Raw genomic sequence first — 24,775 nt, forward strand, 5'->3', positions numbered from 1 at the left:
TCCTTTATACCAGTGGTTCTCAACCCTGTCCTGGGGACCCCCCAGCCAGTCGGGTTTTCAAGATATCCCTAATGAATATGCATGAGAAAGATTTGCATAGAATGGAAGTGACAGGATTAGAAAAAGGCTAAGAAGCCGGCGGGAGCGGAAGGAACACCTTCCCAATCTGGCTCTATCCCGCCCCCCCCCCCCTTCGTGACGCCATTGGACAGCATTCTCAGCCATTGGTCGACTTTGCCTGGGCGCTGCGCTGGCTTCTTAGCCTTTTTTGAACTGTAGCAGTGGCATACCAAGGGCGGGGGGGGGGGGTGTGCCAAAAAAATGATGGGCCCCGGGTGTCACATACCCTAGGGACGCCACTGGACAGGTGTTCTAAGCCTTAATAAAAGGACCCCTTAAGGTTCTCTCCTTGCCATCACAGGCTGGAGTTTTCACACACAGCAGCAAAATTAGCCAGTCCCTGCGGATCATTTGTGCAACAGCTTTGAAGTTTAAAAGCCATATTACCACACTGAGGCTTATTAGTCAGGAGGGTCTGTGGAGGTGGGAAAGTGGTCATCCCCTTTACTACCACCTACATGAATCATGTTCTTTAATAAAACACAAAAATAAAGTCATGTTTCTATCAGCCTTTTGAGTCTCTGGAACCGCCCACGTATGGGGGCACCGACAGCCTTGACAGCGAATGCGCAAGGCCTTCGATTGGAAATACAGCAAATGGCATGCAGAAGTCTTATAAAGAAGATCCAGGATGTGACTAATTTGCAGCCACCAAGTTTACCAACCCCTCATCAGGTTCTTACAAGAGATTTGCATACCTGTCACTTCCATTATATGCAAATTTCTCTCATGCATATTCATTAGGGATATCTTGAAAACCCGACTGACTGGGGGTCCCCAGGACAGGGTTGAGAACCATTGCTCTGGAATACAAAGCTGGAACTGGAGTACCAAATTTAACCTATAGAGCTCAAGATTTATCTCCATCCAAACGGGACAAAGCCAACAAAGCAGTTAATTGTTGAGGTTCAAAGAAAACATATTGAATCGAACGGTGGCAAACAATACACTTCTTACGAGGGTGCCTTAGATAGAATGTAGCCCCTAATGAAGTGACCCCTGGTCTCAAGAGAAGAAACTCACGACGGCGTTTTTGTGTTTCTCTTGAAAGATCAGGAAATAGATTGGGAGCCTTCGGGACAGATCGGGTCGTTTTTCTCAAGGACCTAATTTCATTTGAGTTTGATACTTTGTAAACCACTTAGGTCAGTGAAATGCAGGAGCGGTAGATCAGATCCTCTATAATAAAACTCTAAGCACGCATGCGCACTTAGGGTTTTGTGATCCCTGACAGAGTGCTGTGTCCTTCCATGGCTGTATTCTATTTACGGCATGCAGCGGCTTGAGGCGCGCTCGGTGGCTTGCGATGGCTTTCGGCGCGTGCAGGCATTTGAGCAGCAGTGGCGGTTTCAAGAGGAACGGCTGGAGGGTGTCGTGTGGGTGCCGCGAGGTGTCCCATGCTGGTAAACATTCTCAAATGCTCAGGGAAGTGGAGGGGAAGAGGGAAAGGGGGCTGCTTTGGGGGGGGGAGGGGTGTGCTGGGGGGTCAGACAGCAATCATGCTTTGCTCTGGGGGAGGGAGGGGAAGACAGAAAGGGGCTACGGAGAGACAGGCAGGCATGGCACAACAGAAAAATGCAGGCAGGCAGGGGGTCAGGGAGAGAGACATACAGAAAGAAAGACAGGGGGCCAGGGAGAGAGGCAGGGAAGAAGTGCTGCTGGACAGGGGGAGCAGGGAAGGGGTGGTGGTGGACAGCCGAGGAAAGAGAGACAGAAAGAAAGAAAGACAGACAGACACACACACACATTCTATTCTAGCACCCGTTAATGTAAAAGTTTTAAAGACTAGCCTTAAATAAACATACACATATTTATGCAGGTCTATCTTTGGCTACTAGAACTCAGCTGATGAATATCAGCTTAACCGGCTATGTTAAAAGTGACTAAAAATAGACCGGAAATTCAATGCTGGTCGCTGGATACGGCCTTGAATTTCTGGGTTCGCAGCCAACTGCGGTCAGCCCAGCTAACCCCCATAATCTGACTATCAGCCCCATTGGCTTCTCGAGGTCCTTGGCCTTTCACACAATCTGAACTGTGCTACGCTTGTTCTCCTTCTTCCTAAAGGTTCGGCTCTCCCACACAGCCTTCATCTCTATCCTGTAATACTAATCCTAGTGATGTGTGGGGTGCGGGAGAGTTGACGCTGTTCTTGGACGAAGAAACTTCTACCACATCTGGCCTGTTCTAGCCTAGGATGGCTTGCTACTATGTTACTGTCTTACTCTATTACTATGAAGCTATATTACTGAGCTACTATGTTTCTATCTTACTCGTGTCCCGAGTCTCCCGACTGTGAATGTTACCAACAAGATTTTCCCCAGGCCAAGGCTGCATCTTTCCCCAGCTTTGCTGACAGACTCACAGACTGACTCGGAGGATATGGTTTCACCCCCGTCAGCTTCCCACACAAGGCAATCACTCGACGGCACTCTTGCATCTATCTGGCCTTGGCTCTGCGTTCTGCGATGTCTCCTATGCGCCGCATGACAGGCCCAGTGCATGCAAGTTGAGCAAAGAGCACTGCAAGGCAAGCATGTATGGATCAGTCTGTCGCAGGCATTGGGGTGGGCGATGAAGACATGCAGGAGCCCTCCCTAGGTCTAGTCATATGTTCTTATGTTGAAATTGCCTTCTTTAAGCACAGAAGCTAGACTAAACTGTTCTACTATCAGTCCTGTCTTCTATTACTTGGTTTCCTGCCTTTCTCTACTTCCTGGTATGTGACAGCTACAAATTCACTTCTCCCTAAAGCTGGAGCCAAAAATATCAAACCACACTTCTTCTTCTCTGAGCCCCTACTCATTCCCATCCCCAGAATGCAAAGAAAGCATTAGAAATATGTAACCTTGGGTCGTATTTCAAAATTAACTCAATTATCATAGGTTAAAAATGGAATAAGTTGCCGCTTTCCCACAGGAAAACTTGTGCAGTATTCACTCACTAGTTCTGCCAAAAGAAAGTCTTCCGACACCATCTGCAAAAACTACACCCCCATCTCGGGTCTTCCAGGGGTGAGAATTCAGCAGTCACCATCTGACATCTGGCTTTAGAAGGGGATATCTGTCTAAAAATAGAGCCTATGGTAAGTGCCTGGTCTCTTAAGAAAGACATCACATCTGCCCCCCCCCCCCTAAAAACTCAAATGGAAAGAAGCGAAGATTTCCAAAAACAACTCTCCCCCGAACAGAGGCTCACTTAATATGTCCTGTGACCTGCATGGCTACTACAAGAATTCACAGCAGAATATGCAGTTCATAAGCAAAACTCATCCTTTACTAAATGTTATTTAAAGACGTGTTTTAATGCGGACCAGTGCCAGCTCGATTGGCCATATCTGGCCACTAACATTGGATATCTGGGTCATCGCTGATACCAAAGAGTTCAGGTTCATTTTTTTTATCTATCATGGTCGGTGACTTTTGGCTTCGCTGACTCTTCAGGAAATACAGTCTCCCAGGTTCGATGTGAGAGTTAATAATAAAATAAGACAAATACTGACTTTTCATTTTAAAAAGAAACCAGAGAAAAAGTGATGGAGCGGCAGTTTCGTGCTTTTGGCCTGAGAGCGCGCTGCACGTTTGTTCCCTGAGGTTACTGTCTTTGGCCGGTTCCCTCTACTGAAATTCTCTTTTAAAAAAATATTTACAAAAATTTTTTTTAAAAAAATTCTAAATAAACATAGAATTACAAAGAATATGGATAATCACAAATATTGACATTAATCTCACCACACTTGGGAGACTGTTACAAACATTTCATTTTTGGCCACATAGAAACACGATGGCAGATAAAGGACAAACAGCCCATCTAGTCTGCCCACCACAGCATCCACTATCTCCTCCTCTCCCTATTGGCTGAGGCTCTTAGCATTTGCACCCCCTCTTCCTATAGGCTAAGGCTCTTTACACCTGCATTGTGAGGTCATCAAGCTTTATGGTTATAGAAACACAATGGCAGATAAAGGCCAAATGACCCATCCGCAGCATCCACTACCTCCTCCTCTCCCTATTGGCTAAGGCTCTTAACATTTGCATCTCCTCTTCCTATAGGCTAAGGCTCTTTACACCTGCATTGTGAGGTCATAAAGCTTTATGGTTATAGAAACACGATGGCAGATAAAGGACAAACAGCCCGTCTAGTCTGCCCACCGCAGCATCCACTATCTCCTCCTCTCCCTATTGGCTAAGGCTATTAACACTTGCATTGTGAGATCATAGAGCTTTATGGTAGTAGAAACATGGAAACATGTTGGCAGATAAAGGCCGAATGGCCTATCCAGTGCATGCAAAAAGATCTCATGCATATTCATTGGGTAAATCTTGAAACCCCAACTGGGCTGAGGTCGCTCACTCCTGCTCACTCGTACCCCCGTCTCTCCTGCCTTTCTTCCAGAGTATACACATTATAGCCCAGAAGTCTGTCCTCATATCCTTTATGACAGAGATGGCTAGCTGGCCATGACTTAGCCAGGCAGGAATCTCTCCTGCCCTGTTAAATCAATAATAAAGAGAATTATTCCATAAATCACTGTGAATATTGAGAAATAGGGGGGTGGAGTTATGAAAACCATTCTGTTTTACCATTCTTGCAAACTCTGATAAGACCCTCTTTTCACTTTGCATGTAGGTTCTCAAATAGTTTGTCAGGTCAAAGTCTGACAGATTCAGGTAACTCCACTCAGAGACAGACAGGGTGAGGGAGGGTGAGGCAGGGACCTGGGGGGGCCCAGGTGTAACCCCTAAAGCCGGCACCGTTCAGCCGGACACCCCTGTCTCACTGAAGAGAAAATCTCAACAGGAGAAATAGCATTGCCAGCTCACTGAAGAGAAACCTCAACAGGAGAAACAGAATGGCAGTCTCACTGAAGAGAAACCTCAACAGGAGAAAATAAAGTTCCAGTCACAGCCAGAATTTAGGAGGTAGTTGAATAGCGACCATTTCCTGCTGGGAGATAGAGAATACTGCAGATACAGGAGGAGTCCCAGCCAATGGGACCACCTGTTAATCAGTTTCTCTATCTCCGCCTGCTGGTAGATGTGTGCTATCCCATTGGTCTCTGGATTCATCTGCTGCTAAGGAAGGTAATTATTAGCATTGCTAACTCTACTTTACTGTTGAAAAGGATTGAAAGCACAGAGAGCGCGAATAACAATCTATCCGCAATGGTAGCAGGTGGAGAAAAAAGCCTCAGAATAAAGTGACAAGTCATAAACGTAAGTAGGATATAATGCTGTCATGAAATCAGCCATGGGCATAAAAATAACTGTAACCTGTATGACCAAATCTTGCAGCATAGTTGAACCACTCACAACTGGGTTAAAAGTGCACTAGAGGTCAATTTAAAGCTGGGTAAATAGTGATGGAGGAAACAGAGCCGCAATTGTCAGAAGTGATACATGGAGAGAAGACTTGCCCGAGGTCATACAGCCTCGTAACCTGGATGAGAAATGTGACCCCTATTGCAGAGTTGATTCAATAGCTATTCATCCTTCTTCAGAGAAAGGTCACACAGTTTTGTCCCATTACAAACCCTGAGTTCACGATCTAATTTTCCCACTGATTTCCTGAAGAAGATGACAGCCATCTATTCCGTTTGTGGGGAAAATCCAGGAGTACATAAGCCATCTTCGAAGACCTGGGGTGAGCTGGTAATCCTATTATCACATTAATGCCAGTAACCATGGCAGTACTGCGAGCTGTGAATGCAGAGGTCAGAGGTGCCCGGCAGAAGCCACACCACATAACCAAAACCTCAAACTAATCTTCTCTTCAAATTATAGCTCCAACTTATATTAAGAAATCCAAATAAATAATCTCCATCAACAACCAGAGAATTCCTTCCTTAAAAGATGTATCACAAATTAAGAAACCTATAAGCTATCACCATCTGTAACCACTTCCATCAACACTATGTACCATCTTCTGTAACATGATATGTATCACTATTCTATACGGTAAACTGTAATTTACTCACTTCCTTGTGATGCAATTCTACTGGAAATGTCCAGACATCTTCTAAATTGTAATCCGCCTAGAACCGCAAGGCACAGGCGGAATAGAAATCACTAATGTAATGTAATGTAATAACCGATTGCAACCCAAGATGGAATGATACCACAGGAAAGTACTTCTCAAGTGATAGACAACATTTCTTTGGTAGAATCAACTTAAATTCACATTGGCTGTATCAGTGAAACACCACCCCATCTGATATAAGCAGCCCTCTTTGCTCATGGCAAATCCAGCCTTGTAATAGCTCAACCAAATGATCTGTAGGCTATGTGCCAAGCAGTTCCTTGAAAATCAATGGCAGTCCATTGTGTATCGTGAGTTCACGTTTAAATGAAATAACAGTACAAGATCGAGAACACTAAGTTCAAACGAATGCACAACCAAACGTCTACGAACAAAGCCGCATTCGTCGTCATGGCGTTGCTATGGAAATGTAGAACCTGTGATGTTAGATAAGAAGATTGAACAAGTTACTGGCTCTTCCTTCCTTTGGATAGGAAATGCTGTCAGAGCATCCGATGATTCTTGCATGGCCTAAGTCACCCAATTCTTGATTGGATTTTCATACAATTCACAAGATAACTCTCGCTTCGGAAAAACAGAAGGAAATAGCATTTACGTTACTTAAACCAGGTAAATAATTAATCTTCCTTAGACCACCATTAAATCAAAAAGAGACCCCAAATATAGTGAACAGAAACTCAAATTAAGAACTAACAATTAGTTCCCGTTATTCAAACAGCTGTTCTTTTACTGCTAAACATTCCCCGCAGACAATTTCTTCATATCAAGAAAAGCCCGTAACTGCTCAGGTACAAAAATACATATTAAACTCTAAGGTATTTAATCAAACATTTACATGGATAGGCAAGTAGAAAAGTTGCACCCAAAGTCACTCTGTCAGTTCTCAAAGTCAAGAAGAGTTTTCGTCATTCTTGTGTTTACCTGGTAACATCTGGATAGATCCAAACTTTTTCCCCCCAAGAAATAGCAATTGTGAATTATGAAAATATATAACATCTGGATCTGGAAAGGCCCAGTTGTCCCTTAATTCCTAAACCCCCAACCCCCGAAGCAGCCACGAGGACCCGAAAAATCTTGGTCCCGAAGCAGCCTAAAGTCCTGCCCCTTCTTCACTCGCTGCAACCTATCCCCACGAAGCAGGAGACAAACTAGCCAATCACGCTGCATCCTTCCTGACACTCCCACCCCTAAACCCTCCGGGAGCCAATCCTGACGGGCCAACACGCAGGCCTTCCAGCCACGTGTTATCTGTGTCCTTCGAGAAGAGCTCTTGGGCTGGCTTATCCTAAAAGAAGCATTTATGTCTTGCTCAAAAACAAATTAAACCAATAAGGTAACTCTCAGATACTGTAAGTTTCAAGTAAGTCTGTAAGATTCAAAGGGTCTCGTGTATTCAAATGGCTAACCCTTCCTCTGGTGTGGCATCCATGTCTTTCGTCATAGGTAAACAGTATATACAATTAACTGGGGGAACAAGTTCTGGTGAATATCTCAAAACTTCAATTGTATATTTTTTTTAACATGTCCATAGGAGACACTCCCAGTGATTTTGGAAAATTAAAGAGAGACACATTCAACCTACGGTTATAATTTTCTAATTGCTCTATTCTTCTATTAAAGTATAACTTTATCCTTAACTATTCCAGAGGATAAAGTCTGAAGATCTTCCATTTTATCCTTAACTTGATTAAGTTCTGAAGAAAACTGTTCTTTAGTGCCTTGGAGTTTTTCACTTAAGGCACAATTTCTTGTGAAGATTTGTCCACTGAAGAGTTAAGCTTCATGAGAACCTCCCAAATGCTCTCTAAAGTCACTGCTGCTGGTTTTTCTATGTGGGAGAGAGTTTCCACATTCTCTCCCACATCCCGTTGCTCTATGCTGACTCTCGCGGCTTCTACCCCCGCAGTTGGGGGTCTCCTTCTCAAAGAGAACATTGCGAGACTCCACCAACTTAGCCTCAATGGGTTCCAAGCGCAGCGGTATAACAGCCACCGGAGGGGTGAGTGAAACCTCCAAGTCTGATGTCTCAGCCTCTCTTCCTGCCGTCTGACACTCCTCTGGTGTCGACTCGAGAACTCCCAGGTACGCTGACTAACTCAAACATGGAGCGCTGCACAGGGTAGATGTCCGAGCCACAGGGGGATCAGCTCAGACACTCCCCTTGCGCTTAGAATGAGGTATAATTGTTTAGGCGACTTTAGAACTCCTCCAAAAAAGATCTTACTCAGAGAAGCCAAGTCGGAGCTGTCACCATCTTGGATCCTCTTTTCAATCAGCTGTTCTGTAAGTCACCCAATTCAACATGAACCCAACTATCTTTTGTGCACTGCCTCCATTGTGTTCAAACAGATCTCACGCATGCTCATTGAGGAAATTCTTAAAGCCCAACTGGATAGTGGCCCTTGAGGACCAAAGTTGCCCACTGGAATTTTAAAGCCCTTTATCACCAACCAGTGCCTCACTTGGTCCAGCAGGAGGAGGAAGCTTGAGAGAGAGGTGGAGATATTGAATCACAGGTGGGGGGGGGGGGGGAAAGAGAGTGGAGGGAAAAATACCACATTGAAGGTGAGTGGGGTCACAAATGCAACAGTTAAGAGCATTTGTGAGCCCACCGGGACAGAGAGGGAAAATGCTTGAGTACCTGATTGTAAAAACCGCTTAGATAACCTTGATAGGCGGTATATAAAATTCTAATAAACTTAAGAATAAGAACTTAAGACTAGCCTTACTGGATCAGACCTATGGTCCATCTATCCCAGTATCCCATCTTCAAGGAGGCCAATCGAGGTCACAAGTGCCTACAAAAAAACAAATAGTAGCAAAATTCCATGCCACTGATCCAGGGCAAGTTAGCTCAGGGCATCACAGTTCCTTGATCCAACCCTGTTGGCACCTGTGCAGCAGCTCAAAGGACACACATATTTATTTATTCAATTTTCTATACCGTTCTCAGAACAGTTTATATGAATTTATTCAGGTACTCGAGCATTTTTTCCATGTCTGTCCTGGTGGGCTCACAATCTATGTAATGTACCTGGGAGGATTAAGTGACTTGCCCAGGGACACAAGGAGCAGTATGGATTTGAACCCACAACCTCAGCATGCTGAGGCTGTAGCTTTAACCGCTGTGCCCACACTCTCCTCCAATACAATACCAGAAGTGAGCCAAGTATAGAACAATGAAGCCATTGTGACATCACTGATGAGGTTGGCTCTTATTGGTGGATTGAGGCATTATGACATCACAATACCAGATCTGGTTGCCCAGGGTCACAAGGAGCAGCGTGGATTTGAACCCACAACCTCAGGGTGCTTAGGCTGGAGCTTTGACCACCGTGCCACACTCTCCCATGGCCCGCCCATGTGCACACCTTTCCTGCAGTAGGCACTACCTTACAGAATAGCGCCTAAGTGCACTTACCCACGTAACTGCCTCTTACCCCAAAGTTACATTGGCACGTTGTGGTGCAGAATACAGAATTAGGAAGAAACACTCTTTTCTGTTTGGAAATGCCTTCTAAACACTGCCCTCCTAGACTATAATTTCAAAAGTCCAGAAGAACCTAGGCAAGCAGCGGGATTCTAGGATGCCCCACCGTAGCCGATACGTACTCTCACATAAATGGACAGCTGCTTCAAAGGCCCTTGGACGCCGAGTCCTCCAAAGCTGACCAGATCTGCTCTTTATAGGTTACAGCTCTGTCTCTTATTATCAGTCACCATCTAACTGTAATATATACTGGAAGAAAAATATAAATCACACAGCTGAACTCCTAAAGCAAGCAAGCACAGCTGGAATGGTTGTAAACACAGAATGCCTGGGATGGATCTGGCTTTATCTCTCCACTTCTGGCATTTACACTTCAGTGCACATTCATGTTAAGCTGAGCTCATCAGACACACAGTCTTGCATTCCTAAACCATCTACCTGACCAGAAAGTCAAGTCAAGGTGGCTTTTAGTGTCAGTAATTGACGATTGCCTCAAAGTGATAGTATTGAGAAGCGTTATCGATGTCCAGAGAGGGTTGGAAATGCTAAGTGCACATTTGGGGACCTGGGTTGGCCACTGTTGGAAACAGGATACCGGGCTTGATAGACCTTCGGTCTGTCCTGGTATGACAGCTCTTATGTTCTTATGTGAGCCAATGAAGCTATTGTGACATCACTGAGGTTGGCTCTTAGGCATTGGTGGAATAAGGCATTATGACATCACAGTCTCAGCTCTGGAATGTTGCTTCTCTTTGGGTTTCTGCCTGATACTTGGGACCTGGGTTGGCCACTGTTGGAAACAGGATACCGGACTTGATGGACCCTCGATCTGTCCCAGTACGGCAATTCTTATGTGAGCCAAGAATAGGACAGTTAAGCCATTGTGACATCACTGATGAGGTTGTCTCTTAGGCATTGGTAGAATGAGGCATTATGACTTCACAATACCTGATCTGGAATGTTGCTTCTCTTTAGGTTTCTGCCTGATATTTGGGACCTGGGTTGGCCACTGTTGGAAACAGGATACCAGGCTTGATGGACCTTCACTCTGTCCCAGTATGGCAATTCTTATGTTGTTATGTTTCATCTGTGAGGTTCCACTTCAGAACAACAGACCCTGGTGTTGAAGCATACAGTTATAATCCCCCAAAGGCTTACTGGAAGTTATTTCTAATTTGAAAGAGTCTGGAACACTGCTGGAGACCATCCATAATCCAGTGTTTTACAAGGGCCCTCCAGGGAACGGGATTGTTTTTCCAGAATATTAATCCACTTGCTATTTATAAGTCAAGTCAATCCTATGCTGCTCTGTGTGAATAGTTTTCATCGAAGCATCGAAGCCTGACTACTCCACCCCTTGTTCTACCATCATTTATTTCAGCATCTGAACTACCTGTGCCTAGACATTTCATTTTAAGCCCTATACAGTAGCTATTTGACTATAAACCTGACAGGCTCATCTGATCCTGGGGTTTTAACTTCTGTCATAGTGCATTCTGGGAGATAAATTCCTGTCCACAGATTTCACCCAGTGGTACCTAGTTAATGAGACACATTAAAAGAAATTCTGAACAATAAGATTTGCTCTGTAGCAAGAGTTTGGTCATCTACTAAAGTTCCATCTATGCCTCAGATCATTCAAGGTATATGGCGGGATTATCTTAGTCAATTAACAGCTTTTCACAGATATCAAGCGATTGGTTTTCAAAAGAGGTGGGAATCCCTGGAGGCATTGTATGTTCAATATAATTTGGGTTGATTATTGAAATTTAAATAAGAAATTAATAATAGCAAAAAGTGTTCTATTTGTCTTAGGTTACTTTTGTGGATAGAGGATTAAGTTAATTTTCCTGAAAGACAAAAAATGTGGATGCATTGTGATTTGGATATCACCTAGAATGGATGTATTATTGTATTTATGTGTGTTTGATTTTTATAAAAATTGTTTTTTCAATAAAGATTTATAATTTAAAAAAAATGAAGAAGATTTGCTCTGTAGCTCAGAACTCTTTCCGACTTTCTTCTTAGTGGAAACTGTTTGCCCTTTTAGGGGCAGAGGGAAGGTCCTGAGCCGACAGCTGGGAATTGAAAGGAAACAGAATCTTTCAAAGCTTTGTGTATCTCAGTGCTGCCCTGTTCAAAGCCAACTGCAGAAACATTAAGGGGGGTCAATCTGTGCAAATCGCTTAAAGTTAGATACGTAGGGCCGGATTCTATTAATGGCGCCTCCGAAAACAGCACTGACCACATGTAGGCACTGTTAAGAGAATCGCAGCTTAAGTCTTACATAGGTCAAGGTTTGCAGGTCTCCTACTGGAACCTATAGTTGATGTGAATTGCATCTATAGAGGCCCCTAGCGGCGTATACCACGTCTACTTTGACATTGGACACCGATAGATGCTTCTGTAGACGCGATTATGGCGGCCATTTTTTAGTTCTTTTTTGCAAGACAATGAACCTGCTCACAAGGCTGACAAAACGATAGATGTTTTGACGTGGTGGGGGTTTCAGCGTGTAGACCATCCACCCTACTCACCAGACTTGCTCCAGCTGACTATTTTCTGTTTCCAAACCTTAAAAAAAAGAGATTGAAAGGGTGACAATTTTTGGAGTGATTCAGAGGCGAGTGCAGTAACCAGACAGAGTATTTTGGGGAAGGATGTGCCAAGTGTATTGAACTTAGGGGTGACTATGTGGAATAACTTTTTAAGTTTCAAGGCTCTGTGTCATTCCCTTCTTGGTTGGGTTTATTGTCAGTTGCTTAGAAACTGCACTACCGTATTTTATGGTATTGGGGAAAATGTTTCCTTTTAATGAGAAAATGGCATCAGATAATGTGGCAAAAATTATTTTACTAGCAAAGAGTTCAGAAGGTTATCACTGAGCTCCAGCAAAAAGCTGGCAGTCACTATAATTCTCCAGTTCAATCTTTGCCAGTTTCACTTACGACTTCTAGCTTTGAATTCTTCTGTGTCCTACCTAGCTTTGAGGCCCTTAGTTTAGCTAATGCTGTCCAAAAGTCACTTCCCTTCCTTTTGGCACATGGATGGTTTCCAGCAGACGGCTCTGAACTTCTCACTCTCTGCCGCACTCTCCCTGTGGGAGAGCCCTGCTACCCTGAGTGTGATACCTACAGAATGAAGAGCAGCTCCAATTACTTCTGTTATCTGCTGCCGTCAGTGCTGAGTGAAATACCCTCGGGAGTCCAGGCAGGAGTCCAAGCGTTCCCATGGTCACTGGCACACTCCAAGCCAACCAGCTTATCATACGTTGAATAAAGAGCCTTTGTACCTCTTCTCACTGAAAGATGAGCTCAGGGCTTCTAGAACCACTTGGGAATTAGCTACTTAAATGTTTTATGGGTGCTATTAAATTGTTCTTGTAAGGCCATAGATAGACTCCTTTTGGAACTGCACAGAGATATCTCCCCACAACATTCATGATCTCCGTCAGGTTTCGTTATTGTATTTTACACATTAGCAATTTGCCCTCATCCTATTTCTTCATTTTCTACGATGATCCCCAAAGATCTGACCGACTTTACCCACAGAGTAAACCCATCCGTCCTAGGCTCCCCTAATAACTCTTCTTGATCAGTATTTACCACCAATCCATTCATTTCCAAACAACTCACAGTTTTGCTCAGAGATTAAGCCTTTCTCCTGCCAATTCCCTATATCCTATCAAGAGGGAGCATCAACTGTGTGCCATCACTCAATAAATAAATATTTATTATAATCCTCAAATTTACTGACCAAGCTGTCTAACTTGCATACAGTTTTAAAAAGGAGGGGAGAGTAAGGAGAGTCCAGACATTCCCCCCCCCCCCCACACACACACACACTTCCAAAAATATAAATCAGACACGAACCCCATATCTTGCATTACAGTACCATCAGTTCCCAAGAGGGCTTTCTATGCCAGTTGATCCAGTTATTCACCTATAAATTATCGAAACCTTGTGTCGTTCCTTTTTCCAAATCCCTCCAATGGGGTGCAGGAGCTTATTCTGCGATTCTGGTAGGTTTGGAGGAGATATATGAAGTTTTGCACCAGCCCTTAGTATTTTTGGAAAGAGTAAACAAGCGATTCACATCCATCCATTCCACTCCGTATTTTATACACCTCTTAACATATCACCCCGAACCATCTCTTCTCCAGGTTGAAGAGCCCCAGACCACTTTAGCCCTTCCTCATAGGAAAGTCGTCTCATCCCTTTTATCATTTTCTTCACCATTCTCTGAACCTTTTCTAATTCCGCCATATCTTTTTTTTTCAGATGCAGTGACCAGAATTGCACACAGTTTTCAAGACGCAGCCACATCATGGAGCAATGCAAGGACATTCTACCATTCTCAGCTTTGTTTTCCGTTCCTTTCTTGATAATTCCTAACCATCATAGCCACCTCTGCACACTGAGCTGAGAGTTTCAACGTATCCTCAAAGATGTCACATAGATCCTTGTCCTGAGCAGAGACTCCCAACATAGCTATAGTCTAGGTTCCTTGTTCCCACATGCACCACTTTGAACTTGCTCACAATAAACGTCATTCTGCCAATTTTGATGCCCAGTATCCCAGTCTGGCAAGGTCTCATGCAAAATGCTCTTGTGATTTAACTTTGTGTCATGAGCAAATTTAATTATCTCACTAGTTATTTCCATCTCTAGATCATTGATAAATATGTTTTTTAAAAAAACAGCCGTTCTGGCTGAGATCCCTGGGGAATCTTACTATTCATCAAACTACCCACCAATTGCTGTGTGTTTTAATGTAGTGAACAGAGCGCTTATTGATGCAGGACAAGCTCCATTGACAAGCGTTCTGTTCACTACATTAAAATAGGTGACACGTCAAAACCGCGCGAGACATTACTGCGCAGGCAATATACCGCGCATGACTTCTGCATGCCGCCTAAAAACTGTTACTGTTAGCGCGCAGAGGGTGTGGGGGGGAACCCCCCTGTAAACTGACAAGTGTTCATGCTCACGTTCGGGGTGTGGGGGGGAACCCCTCACTACACTGAAAACTACCAATTATCCAAAAACTGAAGGAAAATGGCAGTTTACAGTGTAATGGGGGAGGTTCCCCCCCACACCCCAACGTGAGCGTGAACACTTGTCAGTTTATTAGGGGGTTCTCCCCAGACTCCCACCCACAGCAGACACAGGAACAGTTTTTAGGTGGTACACAGAAGTCCTGCATGGGATTGTTGGCGTGCGATTATTGGCGCGTCAATGTCCCGTGCGCTTTCGTTACAGAACCTTAAAATATACAGCAATTGGTAGGTAGGTTGATGACTAATATTGTCAGCTACAAGGAAACTGTTTTGGTTTAACTAAACTAAAACTCAAATTTATAGACTGTGTCTAATCTAATCTAAATCTTAGACTTATATACCGAATCATCTCCTAGAGTTAAGAGCTCGATTCGGTTTATATAATTAGATTACAAAACAGGAATGTATTAACACTCAGAACCATTACCTGTATCATTTTTTTGGAGATAAAGCTTAACTCGGTTTAGAATGTATAATGTTAAGAGATAAAATAATGAGAAGGAAAATTTACAGTTTGGTGAATAACCAAGTATTTAGAGATTTGTAGTGAATCTAGTTGTTTGGAATCCTACTATTTACCTCTCGCCATTGAGAATATTGACCATTTAAACCTACTCTCTGTTTTCTGTCTTTCAGCCAGTTCTTAATCCATAATAGGACATTACCTCCTATCCCATGACTTTCTAATTTCCTCAGAAGTCTTTCATGAGGTACTTTGTCAAATGCCTTTTGAAAATCTAAATACACAATATCAACAGGTTCATCTTTATCCACATGTTTATTCACCCCTTCAAAGAAAAGCAATAGATTGGTGAGGCAAGATTTCCCTTGACTAAATTCATGTTGTCTTTCTCTCATTAATCCATGCTTATGTATATGTTATGTCATTTCATTCTTTATAATAGTCTCTACCATTTTGACCAGCACCGACGTCAATCTCACTGGTCTGTAATTTGCCAGATCACCTCTGCAGCCCTTTTTAAAGATTCACGATATGAATGTGAAAAAGACAGAAAATGTTTGGTTCATAATATTCTACCCTTATTTAAAATGTGAGAATTTTCTAAAACCCTTCTTTCTTTTGCGCTTCTCACGAACTTAAGTCACGCCTTCATAGTTTTGGACATAAGAGATGCAGTATTATTCGAATCAGGTCACGTGTTGCTGTTAAGATTTATGGTTCTGAATCCAAAGAGACGCTGCTGCACAGAACCTTTGTTTGCTCTCTTTCTGCGAGACACCCACAACGAGCTCCTTAAAATGTTCAGATGATGCTAATCGCAGAAACCAACTTTCAGCCTTCTCCGAGTCATTATCCCATCACTTTGAAGGCTGAAGGGGGGGGGGGGGGGTGGCATCCCATAATTATATTAATTAAAGCCTGAGAAGTTGCAGAAAAATGCAGGTAACAGTTTAGCAGGAGAGCAAATGTTCCATTAAGAATGCTTTTTTATTTTTTTTTTCAAGCACAAAGCTAAATAATGAACTCATATAATTATTTTCCCTGTGCAGTGCCTTCTAAAAGGTCTATTTTAGGTTCAGTAACACAAATTCTGTGAAATGATGTTGCTTAGGAAACCTTTAGACTCCTACATAGTGTGAAAAAAAAAAAATTGTCAAGACATCTGTGTTCAGGAAAGCAGTGTTAGACTGCCGGGTGAGGAATCTTTGAGGCAATCAACACAAAAATAAAAAAGTTTTGCAGATAGGAAAGTCCTTTTAGGACATGGATGGTCCCTTTTTTTAAGTTTTCCTTCAGAGATGTGATGAAAGAAGAGACAGAAAAGTGAAAGCATGAGCCAGAGGTAGGGAATTACACGGGGACAAAGTGTTCGAGGCTTGTGCAGATGAAGGCAGAGTTTGCAGGGATGGGGCAGGGACAGAATTCACAGGGATGGAGATAGATCCTGGGGACATGGAAAAATATGTCCCCATGTCGTTCTCTAGTCAGAGGGCTTGCTGTTTCTGTCCCACTTTTTTAAATCTATTTTCAACTCTTAACTCCCACTCATTGCTGTCAGATATTTAGACCTACTGTATCATTTCCTCTACCATAATCTCCCCAACCCAACGCCAAACTATGCAATATAGTGAGAAATGGCAATTCACCCGATAGTATGACACAGGACCTACATTTGTTGAAGCTTTGGCCCTCGACCTGGCAGCTGGGCTTCAACGCTAAGAAATGCAAGATCATGCACCTCAGCAGCAGAAATCCGTGCAGAACTTACACCTTGAATGGTGAGACCTTAGCTAGAACTTCAACAGAACGAGACTTGGGAGTGATCATCAGCGCAGACCTGAAAACTGCTGATTATGTGGAGAAGGCTTCATCTAAGGCAAGATAGTTGGTTAGGTTGCATCCGCAGGAGTTTCGACAGCCGGAAGCCTGAAGTCATAATGCCATTATACAGAACCATGGTGAGACCTCATTTGGAATACTGTGTGCAATTCTGGAGGCCACACTACCGAAAAGATGTGCTGAGAGTAGAGTCGGTGCAACGGATGGCCACCAGGATGGTCTCGGGGCTCAAGGATCTATCGTACGAGGAAAGGGAAAAATTTGCGGCTGTACTCACTCGAGGAACGTAGGGAGAGAGGAGACATGATTGAGACGTTTAAGTATATTACCGGCCGTATCGAGATGGAAGAAGAGATTCTCTTTCTCAAAGGACACTCAGCCACAAGAGGGCATCCACTCAAACTCAGGGGCGGGAAATTTCATGGCGACACCAGGAAATATTTCTTCACCGAGAGAGTGGTTGATCCTTGGAACGAGCTCCTGGTGCAAGTGATCGAGGCAAACAGCGTGCAAGAATTTAAGAGCAAATGGGATGCCCATGTGGGATCCCTTAGAGAGTTAAGCCAAGGGAACCTGTCACCAGGAGTGGGATCCCTAGGATAGTAGACTTGGGGGTGGGTCAGTAGAGTGGGCAGACCTGATGGGCTATGGCCCTTATCTGCCATCATCTTCTATGTTTCTATGTAACCCTGTAATGTCATGTCTAAATTAGCTTTTAAGCTCTTCTGAGAAGAGACTGTCTATTGTATATTAAAAATGTACAGCGCTAAAGAAATAAATAGTAGTAATGTATCAGTTCTCTGTCTATTTATCCTGGGGTGTCTGAACATTCACACTGCCGCTGGATGGAAACCTACCTAAGTTCCCGTATGTGCAATAAATTCCAAAGGTTTCTTATAGCTCATTTCCAGAGATAAGCAGTGGCTTTCCCAAGTCTACCTGGCTAATCATTTCTTCATTGTCTTTTCCTCCGGAACTTGTCTAAACCTCTTTTGAACCCTGCCACACGAGTTGCCTTGACCACATCTTCCATCAATAGGTAAGACCATAAGAATAGCCCCACTGGGTCAGATCAATGGTCCATCAAGCCCATCCTGTTTTGATTCCAGTAATTGCGCCCTAATTATTTTGCAATTCAATTGGATTCTTTCCATCTCCTTTCTTGCTGCTAAAGCTGAGATGAAGAAGTAACGATGCCAGCTGAAGGTCGTTGACCTAAGAAGTGCACTATAGATTATGATAACAAGATCTGATGTGGTTACCTGGACTTCCACCTTGGCCTATGAGCATAACCTGATAACGTTTGGACCCAACCGAGTCTGCACTGATCCCAGCTATTTTGGAAGGGCATGGAAATAATCTAACTTGTTAATTTATCCTTTTATCCTTTTTTGATATAGCACATTCATGACAGGATGAAGCCATAAAAGCAAGGTATCTTCAAATGTTTAATCACATATATTTTCCACCTATGGCATATGTTTTTGCGAGATTTCTTTATTGTAATAATTATTTGATTTCTTATGATTTCTGAGTCATACTGTAACGATTGTCCCTATAGTTTAACTTGGGGTGGGTTAGTCACTTGTCCTTTTAATACTTTATCAGGTTCAATTTCAAGTATTTGGGCCCTATGCCTTTACTCCATGATCAACACCAGCATGACCTTCGACAACACCTTGACCTTGAGGTTTTAAACCCTTCTCAGGGTTCAAAGAGGGGGATGAGAAGGGAGAGAGAGAGTCCTGTACAGGTGTACAGGTGAAGAAGTTTAAGTCCTCTATGAAACTAGAGGTGAAGAGGCCCCTCCCCCCTGAAATCCCCTAACATCTTAGGCCAATAAACACAACTAAAGGCCTAAGATGGATGAGAATACTCTGACTAAAACTGTCAAGCCTTTGCACAATCTATGTTTGCTGAAATCAGCAAGCCAAGTGAAACTTATCCTAAAAATGAGCGAGTGAAATGAAACTTATTCTTTTACATGGCAACTGGTGTCACATCTGCTGTAATGCCAGAGAAGTGAATCTAAGAAGGATGAGAACATGTCTTGACCAAGAATATAAAAATACATTAGTTGCAAGAATATCCTGTGATGGGCAGGCTTTTACTGGCCGATAGCTTGAAATTGCTGACAATGATGATTAAAACGGCATATGCGGGGAAAAGGTAGATTTTCTGGTAAACAGGACACGCGTATGGTATGACAGATATTATGAACCAATTAATAAACTGATCAATGTAATGACATTTGTAAGTGACCAATAAAAACTAACAATATGATATGTGCCAACATGGCCTCAAGCTATCAAGAATTGTATTACGAAAGGAGGACAGACATCCAGGTATACTCAAGCGCTTGAGGCATACTATCTGTCAGCTCCATATGCTGTAAAGATTTGTTCTTGTAATCTGTTATTGATTGTTAATAAAATAAATATATATTAATTATAACAGCATATTGAGTTTCCATGAAGCCAGTGGTATTGAAAGGCCTTAAACAGGCGGCTTTTCACCGTTCTCACGGTGGCCAATCCAGGTCACTAATACCTGGCCAAAACCCAAGGAGTAGCAACATTCCATACAGAACCCAAGTAAGAGCAAGATTCTGGAACCCCAAAGAGTAACAAAAGATTCTGGAACCCCAAAGAGTATCAAGATTCTAGAATCCCCAGAAAGTAGCAACATTCCATGCTACCGACCCAGGGCAAGCAGTGGCTTCCCCCATGTCTATGGACTTTTCCTCCAGGATCTTGTCTAAACCTTTCTAAAAACTAGCTACGCTATCCCCTTTTACCACAACCTCTGACAATGCGTTCCAGAGCTTAACTATTCTCCAAGTGAAAAAAATTTCCTCCAATTGGTTTTAAAAGTATTTCCCTGTAACTTCATCGAGTGTCCCCTAGTCTTTGTAATTTTTGATGGAGTGAAAAGTCGATCCACTTGTACCCGTTCTACTCCACTCAGGATTTTGTAAACTTCCATCATGTCTCCCCTCAGCCGTCTCTTTTCCAAGCTGAAGAGCCCTAATCGTTTTAGCCTTTTCACATATGAGAGGAGTTCCATCCTCTTTACCATCTTGGTCGTTCTTCTTTGAACCTTTTCTAGTGCCGCTATATATTTCTTGAGATAAGGAGACCAGAGAACCTAGAAAACACAGCATAAGAGCAGTGGGGGAAGGAAGGGGAGGGTTGGGAATTGGAGACACCACTCATTTTGTCTAAATGGCACTTCAGACATTAAGATGTAGACTGAAATCTCTGGTCCAAGGACTTCCACTGATGGTCATCTCGGAAGGTGCTGGTGTTACCTTGGTAGGTATACATAACCCCCCCAAAAAGGAGCACAGCTGGCCTGAAGAACGGGAAACCATTTGATCTTTTATTTGAATGACACAACACGGCCCATATTATGGTTGTATAGATCTAATCTAATTCTTAGTCTTATATACTGAATCATCTCCTAAAAATAGGAGCTCGATTTGGTTTACATAATTAGATCAGAAAGGAAGATCCATTAACATTCATTGGAGCTATTGCCTAAAAAGCGATGAAACACAGTGGTTTTTAAGGTTTTGCGAAAGATCTGAAGAGATAAACACGATCTAATTTGGGGAAATAGTCCATTCCATATCGCAGTTAGTAAGTATGGATCGGAGTGTGAAATTTGACTAATGAAATTTGACTAATGAACTCGATTCCTCTTAATGATGGAAAAGAGAGCTTAGACATATGACGAGACTTCGCTGTGTGCTCTTTTCTCCTCTCCATAGCAACCTATGCTGGGGAGGGAAGAGATTTCTGAGGAGAAAGAAAATACGGAGGGTTTCTCTGCTCAGGGGGAGATGTGAGAAGTGAAGGTCACAGATGAGAGAGGAGTGGAAAAGCTTTAGAGAGTTACATTTAGAGAAGTGTTGATGTTGTAAGTTTCCTGGGGAGAAAGAGAGGGAAATTCTACCCATTAAAATCCTTTTACCCCAGGTGGAGGCATGTGGCTCCATATAGATAGATAGACAGATAAATGAAACAAAAAATGTTTGAAAACTTTTCTTTCTGACTGAGGTAGATAAAATCATTGAACACCCCTTGTAATTTTATGCAGGAGGTAATTTTATGAGTGGTCATTTATCTTTGCAAATCAGTGTTTCAAATTTTTCCAAGTTTATTTACATTTTAATATGCCGACCATCATCATGTGTCTGGCCGGTTTACAAAGCTAAAAACATTAAAATAAATTTAAGAATGGGGGTAAAAAGAAAAGGTTGAACATTAAACGGACAAAAACGATGACTTACGCAAATTAGAGGGAGGGGGGAGGGAAAATTTGTAATTACATCGTTAAAAAGAAAAATAAAGTTATACTCTACTTTGACGTATAACTTAGGAGGTAGTTGGTTAAACTTGTGATGAACCCCTGATGAAGGCCAGATGAAAAGACTCTTAAAAGTACACAGCAGTTAACGCTGACAGTTCTATGTGTAACAATGTGCAATGCAAACCAAATCTGTCCCATTTCCAGGAAGGGGAGAGCGGGGGGGGGGGGGGGGTCTCCTGCAATCTGCTCTATGTAAAGTGTTGGATTCCTGCCATGTTGCATCTGTACCCTATCCTGTGAACATCTGTACTGTCTGCAGTGCTTTCTGGGAAACCATTCCATGTGTTACGAAGCAAGCTGTGTGGCTCCAGCTTCCCAAAGCAAGGCTTAACTGATTGGTTAGGTGAACTGTTCTCATTTCACTCAATTCTTTCCCCTAATCATAGTTTTAAACATTGCGCAGCCAGAAGAGAGCTGGGAAGCAGAAAACTGAAGTCTCCAGCATTTCACAGGGGTCTGACGTTTCTCGTCTCTGCTTTGTGCATTTTGCTGGCGTCTTCAACGGCATAACCCTTGCATTCTCCATTTTTCCTACCTAGACCCCAAATTCTACAGTTCCCCGGCACTCACGATGTCTTATATTCGAGCTAAGGTATTAATACTACTCCAGAAGAACCAGAGGGCTCCAAAGAAATTCCGCAAAGATCCAGGATGAAGGTGACAGCCGGGAATGAGTGAGAGGAGATGGCCAGAAATGCATCAAAGTACAGGGCTGAAGGTGACTAGAGCCTGCAGTCAGAACCAATAACCAATTTAGAAAAGATTCTGATGCATCTGAGGCTGAAGGCTGGTTTTACTTGACTCCAGCAAGTCTGGTCACTCAGGAATCTTACTCCCCCCCCCCCCCCTTTACAAAACCGCGAAAGCAGTTTTTAGCCGGCATGCTGAACTGCTCTGTGCTACTCCTGACACTCATAAGAGTTCCTATGAGCATCAGGAGCAGCGCAAAGCATTCAATGTGCCGGCCTGCACTAAAAAACGCTTTCATGGTTTTTTAAAAGGGGGGGAGGGATTAGTCCCCTGGGCATTTTTCTGTTCGCCCTCCCCTTATCTGGGTGAAGCTTGAGCACTGGCATATTCAGACTGAGCTCTCCAAAGGATCACAAAAATAATATTTATTTTATAATTAATTTCTTATATACTGCCCGTGAGCCCAAAAGCTATTGAAGTGGTCTTTATTTAGATAAGGTAGATATTGTTGTCTCTAGAGGGTCACAATCTAAGTTTGTACCTGAGGCAAAAGACGGTTAAGTAAGGAGAATACATATGAAGAACATAAGAATCAGCCCAAAGGTCCATCAAGCCCAGTAGCCTGTCCTCACCGTGGCCAATCCAGGTCCCTAGTACCTGGCCAAAACCCAAAGAGTAGCAACATTCCACAATCTCAAAGAGTAACAAAAGATTCTAGAACCCCAAAAAGTATCAAGATTCCATGCAGAATCTCAAAGAATAGCAAGATTCCGGAACCCCAATGAGAGCAACATTTCAGAGCTGAGATTGTGATGTCATAATGCCTCTCCACCAATGCCTAAGAGTCAGCCTCATCAGTGATGTTACAATGGCTTAATTGTCCTATACTTGGCTCACGTAAGAACATAAGACTAGCCTTACTGGATCAGACCAATGGTCCATCAAGCCCAGTAGCCCGTTCTCATGGTGGCCAATCCAGATCACTAGGACCTGGCCAAAACCCAAAGAATAGCAAGATTCCAGAACCCTAAAGAGTAACAAAAGATTCTAGAATCCCCAGAGTAGCAACATTCCATGCTACCGATCCAGGGATAGTTATTGTGGATATCCTGAAAACCTGACCTGGCTCCGGCTCTCGAGGACCGGAATTGCCTACCCCTGCTTTAAGATAACTGACAAATAGGACATTTCCTTATAGAACAGCATCTGGCAAACTTTGCGAAGCCACAGCACACTAAACCTGATGGCCGTGGCTCCGGGACATCCAGTCACTGCGTGGACATCAACACTGTGACATCACATGTGTGTGTGATATCATCATGTCGACGTCCACACATGCGCAAAGCTCCTCCAGATGGGGCCCCGAGTCGCCAGTAGGGGGGAGGGAAGAGGCACGGAGAGGAGAGGTGCTGGCACCAGCTGACTGCGATGGGCTTCTGGCCGCAAGAGGCACATCCTGTAGACAGTCAGCCAGTGCCTCTCCTGGAATCTCAGGCAAATAACTTCTAGACCGGGGTGGGCAACTCTGGTCCTCGAGGGCCGGAATCCATTGGGGTTTTCAGGATTTCCCCCATGAATATGCACTGAAAGCAGTGCATGCAAATAGATCTCATGCATATTCATGGGGGAAATCCTGAAAACCCCAATGGACCAGAGTTGCCCATGTCTGTTCAAGAAAGAAACCATAGGCTCATCCTGGCTCTTTAAATTCATTGTTATCCACTGGGTGTCATATGTTTGATTATTTCCCAGCTGCTGAGAGGCCATATGTATGTACTGGTACCGTAACAGAAGCACGCTGGACAAAAGCGTGCCGACAATCGCGAGGAGTGATGCGTGCCGGCTTAAAACACTTCTTGTTAGCACTGTGAAGGGGGGTGGGGGTGAGGAACCCCGCCAGTAAACTTACAAGTGTTCATGCTTCCGTTGGGAGGGAGGGGTTAGGGGAGAAACCCCCCCCCCCAGTACACTGAAAACTGCCATTTTCCTTAGTTTATTGGGTATTCGGCACTTTTTAGTATACTGTGTGTGTGTGGGGGGGGGGGGGGATTCTGACCTCAGGGAATCTCTAAGAAGGCAACAGTGGAAAAATGAGGACACCAACCCCCTTTCATTCCTCTCTCTCCCCCCCCCCCCCCACAGTACAAGTTAGGATTGCTATTAAGGTGTTTAAATTTGGAGACCAGAAAAGTGTTCTACTGCCAAACAAATTCCCGTGCTTCAGAAAACACAGCTCAAGAGCACACGCTTAGCCCAGGGGCAGAAGAGGGGGGCGACAAGGCCCGCAATGTCCTCTTCTATGTGGGGACTTTGATTTCAGGCCTCCTTCTGCAGCATCTTCCACTTCCACCCCTCCTGAGAAAGTGCTCCGGTCATGCTAAGACTGGGGAGACAGGGGCATATCGGTGTGGGGGGGAGGGGGGGCTGTTTGCCCTGGGATACAACACTTTTGTTCTTTTTTATCTGAAACATACCAGCCAGACTCAGGCTAGCTGAATGTTTGGGAGGGGAGCGCTCCCTTATCTGGCCCTGTAAACAAGCGGTTGAGCAGGGAGAGAGACTTTATGGTTTGAATGTGCTCTGCTCCTATTGTGGTCCTCCCAGGGGATCCAGACTAGAAAAGCCACGTCTGAGACACAGGGTTTTAAGCCTGAGAAAACAACCTTTTGAGCCTCCCCGGGGAGTATGGGGGTGTTTTGCC

At 43.7% G+C, this 24,775-nt stretch overlaps 1 protein-coding gene across 2 annotated transcripts in view; it reads right to left on the reverse strand.

Moving 5' to 3' along the window:
- Window positions 1–24,775, reverse strand: part of NEURL1B (neuralized E3 ubiquitin protein ligase 1B) — a 172,819-nt gene that overhangs the window by 136,473 nt on the left and 11,571 nt on the right. The gene's annotated exons all lie outside the window — the stretch shown is intronic.

This window comes from Geotrypetes seraphini, chromosome 18 (assembly GCF_902459505.1).
Source record: "Geotrypetes seraphini chromosome 18, aGeoSer1.1, whole genome shotgun sequence".
NCBI classification, from domain to species: Eukaryota; Metazoa; Chordata; class Amphibia; order Gymnophiona; family Dermophiidae; genus Geotrypetes; species Geotrypetes seraphini.